Source organism: Mustela nigripes, chromosome 15, assembly GCF_022355385.1.
Source record: "Mustela nigripes isolate SB6536 chromosome 15, MUSNIG.SB6536, whole genome shotgun sequence".
Lineage (NCBI taxonomy): Eukaryota > Metazoa > Chordata > Mammalia > Carnivora > Mustelidae > Mustela > Mustela nigripes.
Genome location: NC_081571.1, coordinates 43,873,332 through 43,882,410, shown reverse-complemented (window position 1 = coordinate 43,882,410; position 9,079 = coordinate 43,873,332). Strand labels below are relative to the sequence as shown.

The 9,079-nt window shown below is 33.4% G+C and overlaps 1 pseudogene; it reads right to left on the bottom strand.

The window, feature by feature from the left end:
- Positions 1 to 7,591: 7,591 nt before the first annotated feature.
- On the bottom strand, positions 7,592 to 7,755 carry LOC132003080 (U4 spliceosomal RNA; annotated as a pseudogene).
- Positions 7,756 to 9,079: the final 1,324 nt, after the last annotated feature.

The following is a 9,079-nucleotide window of genomic DNA, read 5'->3' as shown; positions in this document are numbered from 1 at the left end:
ATCATGACCTGAGCGGAAGGCAGAGGCCTTAACCTACTGAGCTACGGAGAGTGCCCCGAGTAATTCTATTTTAACATGCCACCAAAAAAAGAACAACCAACAAGTCCAAAATAGAATACGATGTTGTCCACCCTTATTTTACAAATATAGCTATCCTACAGAGAATTGCTAACCCCTTCCTTTGAAATTAGAAGTTGCATCATCATCTAGTTAATCAATCAAACCAGAAATCTAGAAGCCTTTCTTTTCAGTTTCCCTTTCTTCACTTTTTATGACAATTCAATATTTAGACTGGTGTTATCTCCTTTTTCTCTCTTTAGCACAATCTTCCTTGCTTGTGTTTATTTTAAGATACTGGAATGTCATTTAAAGTAATGCATAACCTCGATGTTGAATTCCCTGTTGACATTTTTGAATCATTCCAAAACCTACGTTCATTTTTCTGAACAAGTTAGCAATCTAAATCCCAGATTTTTCTATGTCATTTTTCTTCTTCAAAACCTTGAGAGACACCTCATTTGTTCACAGCATTCATGGTCACCCATGGTATGAGTTTAGCTTTCACCACCAGCAACATTATCTTGCCTTATGTGCTCTTCTTCTAACTAAAATTCTTCCTCTCTGTAAAGCCTTACCATCTAGTTGATGCCATAGTATCCATAAATATTCTATTTAAGCTATATTTTCTGAGAATTTTCTTTCTTTTTTTTTTAAGAATTTATTTATTTATCTGAGATAGAATGAGAGAGAGAGCATGAGAGGGGGGAGGGTCAGAGGGAGAAGCAGACTCCTCACCAAGCAGGGAGCCCAATGTGGGACCTATTCCAGGACTCCAGGATCATGACCTGAGCAGAAGGCAGTCGCTCAACCAACTGAGCCACTCAGGCTCCCTTTTCTGAGAATTTTCTAATCCACTTCCCCCAAATTTGGTAATTCTCCGCTACTTTTCTACAAAATGTATATCATAACACTTAACCTAACCACAGTATTTTTGAAGTGATCTGTTTCTATGTCTGAATATTCTAGTAGATTATAAATACCAAGGAAGCAGTAAACCTAATACAGTTTCTCATACACAGTAAGTAAACAATAATATTTCACATATTCAAAATAGCTAAACAAATAAAAAAGTACAATAAAGTTAATTCTTTTCAAAATTTATAGATTTACTATTACTAAGCTTAATTTTAAGTTTTATAGAATTTATGAGCAGATGAATTCTGCATTGTTTAAAGTGTGGTGTGAAGTTGAATAGACATATAATGGTATAAGTATGGGTTGGATTTTGGCTTGAATACAGAAGTGGATATAGCTATAGATATATATACAGTCATAATATACATAATATAGATGGCATAATTTGGCTTATATGCTAGGACAGAATTACTATTTTTTTACTTCTGTGAAAACTAAAACACAATAGAAAAGATTAATCTGAAGTCAAAATGGAATACTTACTTAGTATCTATTCAGAATTTAAATATATCTATTGCTTAACTACCAAAACTAGAAGGATGTTTTCAAAGTCTAAACTTGATAAGCAATGAAATTATTACCATAAATTCACAAGCCAGAGATTCACCAACTGCAATCTAATTGAAGTGTTTAAAAATTGGGGTAATCTTCACACAAATATAAAATTTCCTCTAAATCTCAAGATGTACTTTTGGTAAAGTATAAAGATTTCCATGGGTGTGTTTGTCTTTGGTTAAAAACTTCAGTACATGCGTTCAACAAAATTGGTTTCTTTCCTTGAAGAATATTATAAATATTTTTGTGGAAGTTTCATTTACTTGAACATTTTTTCCAAGTGTTTCTACTAAGGAATTCCTTAATAAGAAAGCATCTAAAATAAATTTTTAAAGCAAAACTCAATATGCTTATTGGCACAATTTTGAATGATGGTTAATTTCTGAATTGGAGACACATACTTCGGTTTTATGAGCTCTAGCATTTCTTCAATTGCGGATGATATGATTGGAGAACACAGATGTGCCTAAATATTAATAATAACAGTTGCTGCATATTCAAAGAGTATGTGCATAATTTGGTAGAGCTTAATTGCAATATGAGATATATAACCATTTGTTTATCTATGAAAACCAAATAATACCTATTCACAGAAGCATTTCATTAGCTTGCTTGGCAGTGCTTTTAGAAAGAATCAGTGCCAGATGTGGACACAAAGGAGAGAAGCAGGAATTAAACCAAGGAAATTCTTGGCTACTGTAAACAGTTCATTTAGGCCTAAGGGTATTTACTTGCTGTGCTTTTAATTTTTAATATGCACATATTTTGTCATCCTCCATATATATTCTCATGTTAGAAACATTCTATTTGTCCCAAATATGGCATCCTAAAAATATAATATGCTTTTTAGATAATTTCTGTCATGTGAAATACTGATATAATCATGGAATTAGATGAGATGGTATATAATGAACTGTACTTCATAATATTTATATATCAATTTGTGTTGTTTCTCTTAATTTTGGTATATAGATCCTAAACTTTTTCAGGTAAAGCTCTGTGTGTAAACCTGTTATTCATTTGGGATAGAACATTTTCTTCTAATTTTATTCATGATACATATTTTAGCTTTGAATAGAAAGAATATATAGATGTGCATAAAAATAAATTATAATTACATCTGTCCCTGGTCATAAAACACTCAACTGTATATTTCTCAATATGTCCACAATGAAATTTATTAGTTATTAAAGTCATGATGTTAGATAATGATAAATCTAATGAACAATACTATCCAACACTTGAAAAGAAGTGATAGGAATATTACCTAAAAGGAACATGTAGTTCCTTGGATTATCTTATAAAGTCAAACTAATTCAAATTAAAGATCTATTCATGTAACTACCCAATTTTTAATATAAATGTTTAAACTGGCAAATAATGGGGCACCAGGGTGGCTCAGTTGTAAGCTTCTATTTTCGGCTCAGGTCATGATCCCAGGGTCCTGGGATCCAGCTCCACATCTTGCTCCATGATTAGTGGGAAGCCTCCTTCTCCCTCTCCTACTCCCCCTGCTTGTGTTCCCTCTCTAGCTGTGTCTCTCTCTGTCAAATAGATAAATAAATATTTTTTAAAAATAAGTAAATAATAAATTGACAAATAATACATAACAACAGTTTTCATACCTAGACTTAAACCAGAATTAATTTGGCATCACTTAAAAGTGCAAACTTTCTGAATCCTTCAACAAGAAGGACTCTCACAGGGGCGCCTGGGTGGCTCAGCGGGTTAAGCTTCTGCCTTCAGCTCAGGTCATGATCCCAGGGTCCTAGGATGGAGCCCCGCATCGGGCTCTCTGCTCAGCGGGGAGCCTGCTTCTTCCTCTGTCTCTGCCTGCCTCTCTGCCTGCCTCTCTGCCTATTTGTGATCTCTGTCAGATAAATAAATAAAATCTTTAAAAAGAAAAAAAAAAGAAAAAAAAGAAGGACTCTCACAGAATTACAATCTGTGAAGAGTGGAGCTCCAATACATGTATCCAAATAGCTCTCTGGCTGATTTCCTTCAGAAAGTATAGTACAATGAAGACATTTTCTGATTCTAAATAAATATCTTTGTTTATCTCATTTGGATACTTCTAATATACTTCAGAATTTTTTTTAGGGTTAAACAATTCCATGATTTACTATTGCTGTTTTATTTCTCCAAGAGTTTTATCTCCTTTAGAGCATACATATAAATTGGTAGAAGTTGAGTTATTCTATCCCATACCTAAAAATGTAACAGACATGAATATTGTGCTCTAATAGACTTTCATGGGGACTTTGCAGATTGCAATGCTTGTGTATGTGCGTGTGCAGGTATGTGTGAGTGTCCTCCAGATGTGTCTTTCTACTCAAATATATATGATTTTGGAAAATCATTGGTGGTTACATTAAAACCCCACTTTACTACTTTAAATTTATTCTCTTCTATAATCATGTGAAATGAGCATCTATTTGTAGCATAAGGATAAACTAATAGTACTAAGTTATAGTTATTTTTTTCTTACATCAATTTAATTTTGGCATGCTTAAAAGCAAGCAGATGCATTAAACTTTCAAAACACCTTCCTATTACTGTCAAATCAACCATAATACTTAAATGAAAAGTTAAAATATATTTGTGTAACTTAAAATTAAAATTATGGCATGATTTATTTTGTGCCATAGAAGTGCTGATACGGAGCACCTGGGTTGAGAATCCCATGCTTAGCTAGTACAAGTCACATCAGGAATATCAGGCTCTCTGAGTATCAGATGTTTTCATGCCTAGATTATCATGGATCAGATTTTCCTACAAACAGCACTGCAAGATTGATGAGGCAAAAGTAAATAGCTGAAGTGTGCAGATGTTAAAATAGTCAAGCAAGACACAAGGATTATTCCTATTAACATAAAAAAGACTACAACCTTGTGATAACTTTCGAAATTAAAGTTAAAGTGTATTTTGTTACTGACCTATTATGTCAATCAAAGCTCGTCATGATGTTAATTTGTTTGTTATTAAAATAAAAAAGACAAAATATTATTTAGTTTTATTTCTGAAATAAATTTTTATTTCTATTTCTTATATCTCTTATCTTATTTGAAAATGTTCAAGTGCCTTATAACTTGTTCTGAGGATTTTTTATCATTTTATGATTTATTATGATTCTATCACATGAAAATGGGTATATCACGACTCAGTGTATGTGATCTGGACCTTAACTGCCCTGACTGGAATTCAGGCTTGATCACATACTAGCAAAAATAGTGGTCCTGGGAAAAATAGTTAATCTGTCCAGATCAAATGAAAACAGTAATAACATCTATGTTTTAGCCTTGTTTTTTGAAGTTAATAGAATTGCTTAGAGTAGCATTTGATACCTTGTTATAGCCCAGCACATGTTATTTATTAAGAGGAAATTTAATGCCATAATTCTACTCATCAATATGCTGATTAGGCATATTTATAACTATAGTATGAGCCTCATTCTTGGCTTCCAATCTCACATTACCAACTGATTGAGGAAATAACTCAAATTGAATATCTAAAACAGAGCTTTTTTTTTTTTTAACTCCAAGAATAGAAATTCTTCTCTTATATTTCTCATTCCACTAAGTGGTACTACTATTTACTTAGTTTATCCAGCAAAACATTTATTTACCACCATAAGATTGCTGGTATCTATTTCAGGAAACTAAGATGATGGAAGTCTATCACAAAGCAAAACCAAGCTCAATTTCCCTAAAAGTCCTTTTCTTCTACCTTCAAATAGCCTTCAAAATCCATCTCATAATCCTCTCTCACTTTTCCACTGACATTTTATACTATAAAGACAGTAGGGTAAACTGATACATACAAAAAAGACATGACTCTGTTGGCTCTTCTCTTCAAAAATGAAGATGTAAATGGAATGGAAGGAGAATGGGAAAAAATAACATTTATAACCAATTGTCTCAGCAACCATGAAAGTCAAACCAGTTAAAACAGAAATTAGAAAAAAGTATATATCATTGATCATACTGCTCTTTGAAGTTCTGCTTAATTTGGTCTATGCCAAAGTTTTGCACAAAACTGTTGGCTGACATTCACATGCTTCAAAACTAAACCTTTCCCTCATGAAGAAAAGACATTCACTTGGCATTCAGTACCTACCCCCATCTGCTCTTGCCATTTCCAGCTGCTTCCCTTATGGTCCATGAATTGGGAAGAGTCCTAAGTGTCTAATTTACCTAAAAATGGGAGTGGTATCCATTCCTTAGGCATGTTGTTCATATTACATCAGGTATTTAAATTCCTGACTAGAAACCTATAAAATGATTATCAGTTCTCTCCTGATTATTGATTCTTCAGGGATGTAGAACTTTGATCTGATTTGCATAGAGGAAATTTTGTCGTTCTATGAAAACTCAAGGTCTCTTAGAGGTTATTCAGTTGGTTTTGTTTCCTTTCAAAATTGGTTGAACCAAAAACTCAACAAACATCATTGAGTACCAACTATGAGGAAAGAAGACATTTATCAATCTAGAATATTTACCCAAATATTCATAGATTCACATTATAGAAAGATGTCTTATGAATAATCACACACTATGGAGAGTGTAAATGGAACTGCTATCCGTGTCTCTATGTGTTTAATCAGATTGTTTTTCTAATTATGCTAGGGGAATTGGGGATTTTATGGTGGCAGGTGGATGGATAATTAATACAGGAGTGTGAAACACTTGAGGAGAGCTGTGATTTGTTTGCAACTTTGGATTACACTGAATTCCCAGAGTTCCTCACTTGTCTTTCCAGGCATAAGGGATGGAGGACACCAGGAGAGAAGAGAGGGTAAAAGTGAAGAATTGGAAAGAAGAGACCTTATTATTCTAAGATTTCACTTAGTAGTGTTGCTGCAGTTTGTCTCAGAAAACACACTTGTCAAGTAGCTCTTTTCTAGCCATGGCCCTTCATTTTGCCCCTGAACTATTGAGTTATTCAGGAGGAATGGGATGAGACTTAAAAGCAAACAAACTGCCCATATATGGTAGTGAAGATTAATAACAAAACCAAGAGTATATGTCCAAACTAATTACATGGAAGAGCACAATATAAGGAAGGCATTGAGGTAATGTGGTATATTGAGTATAGTTCTTATAAAAACATTAGTATAGGTGATAACACTTAAGATTAGACTTCATTATGGGGTCCAACTTCTCTTACTGATCTCACAAATAACTTGAGTCACACAATCAGAATTTTTTATTTCTTGTTAGAATTTCCTAATTTAATGTGTCTCCTGAGAGAAGCATTATATCAATTCAGGAATATCTGAATGTTGACTAGAACCAGACTGGCAGATGAGCCCTGAGATTTTGGGGGGAAAAAAGGCCAAATATGACATAAGGATACTTCACCTGCAGTGAAGGAGAAGTGATGAGGAAACTCATAACTTACTGAGACAGCCCTTGTGACTGAAAAATGGAACAAGAGCTATATGAAGACATTTCAAGATATCACTGTACTATTACCTTGAAGTTATCCCTCTATAGGACATAAAAAAATTCACCCGTCCATGATAAATCCACCTCATCTCTAAATACATTAGTTATGATGCAGTTAAATAGTTTGCATAACATAGCATTTTAATAAAGTTTAATTTTTAAGATTTTATTTATTTGAGAGAGAGAGAGAGAGAGAGAGAATGAGCAAGAGAGCACAAGCAGGAGAAGGGACAGAGAAAGAGGGAGAAGCAGACTCCCCACTGATCAGTGAGCCTGACACAGAGCTCAATCCCAGGACCATGGGATTATGACCAGAGCAGGAGGCAGCCACTCAACCTACTGAGCCACCCAGTTTCCCATAGTAAACATGCTAGTGCAATAATTAGTCAAACTTTCTGTGTTTGTCTCATATTTTTCCGTTAGTCCCCAAAAAGTACTTTATAGGGCTTAAACACTGCCTAAAGTGCTTGATGTCCAAGTTAACCAGGAAAGAGACAATGGATTTATTCAGAACTACTTGGGGAAAATGGACAAAAACCCATGTTCAATTCACATATGCTTATCAAATGATCTTACTTGACTCTCATTTATTATGAAGTATATTCCTTTTTTAAATTACACATAATTATCCATAATGCATAATGTCTGAGTCTTCCTTCTCCTCTTTACTCACACAACATATAAAGATATTGACATTAGAGCTGATCTAAGTTTCAATTAGCAATAATCGCGCCTCGGATAAACCTCATTGGCTACGATACTGCCACTGCGCAAAGCTTAGAGCTGATCTAAGAATAAGGCAAGGACTACTACTCAGAGATGAGTGTTCAATTATCTTACAAATTATGTCATCATTACATCTCAAAATGTTTCTTTGCAGACATACCATTCTCTTTAAATGTCTTTTCTTATATTCTTGATACTGCTCTTTTTAACATTACAAGAGGTTAATCATGCTTCAGAAAAACTTTTATAAAGTAGACTCCGTGGTAATTTGGGGTTAAGATAATAAAATGCAAACATTTCAGATGAGCCACCAGAGTGACTCTTAGATCACAGTCTTTCTCTGAAATTTTAAGTTTACTGTACTGAGAGAAATGAGTTTAAGTATGTTTCATTTTATTTCATGCCATATCAAACTTACAAAAAAAAAAAGAATCACATTTACACTCTCTATGTTAATTTAATATACACAATAAACAAAACAATGTAGTTCACAAGTGGCATAAAATAGTGCTTTATTGTTTTCCATTGATCACTTAATCTGCATACGTGTAGCACATCTCAGTTAACTTCAGTACATTGAGTGGGAAGCTTTGACATAGATATGGCTAAGAATCATAAGAACTGGCTAAGTGTTTCTGATGGAAAACTGTATTAATATAATGAATTTTTAAAGCACTGTTATATATAGCATTTGATTACTGAATTCATGTATCTAAAGTAAATCAACAAGACACCTAAAAACTATAACTACTGGTATTATGGAGGACTTATATTTCATGGAGCCCTGCATGGTTTTTTGCAAACAATAAACCATGGAATGCTATATCAAAACCAATGATGTACTGAATGGTGACTAACACATCATAATAAAGAAATTAAAAATAAATCAAAAATACAATAAAAAAGAAGTGTATAATAATAATGTAAGAAGTAGGTAACAGGCCATCTTTGCCAATCTAAACTTGCCTTATTTTTATGTAGTAATTTTACAGCTACTATGCAAGATTCACAAGTGAAAACTCCTATCTCTAACATTCAAATGTATTGAATTACCTGATGATCTTGTTAAAAGGCAGAATCAGATTCAGTAGGTCTGGGTTGGGGGATGAGATTCTGCATTTCTAACAAGTTCTTGGGTGCTGCTGTTTCTGCTCAACAGTCTGTGCAGCCAGGAACTAAAGCATTTCACCCATGTACTTGGAAGGCTAAAACTATATTAAAATTAACAATGAATATACAACATGATGTATCACATTTACACTCTCTATGTTAATTTAATATACACAATAAACAACAATGAATATACAACATGGAAATATAAACCTGAACATTTCGAAAAAAAATTACAGTATTATTATAAAATTCTGTAGATGAAT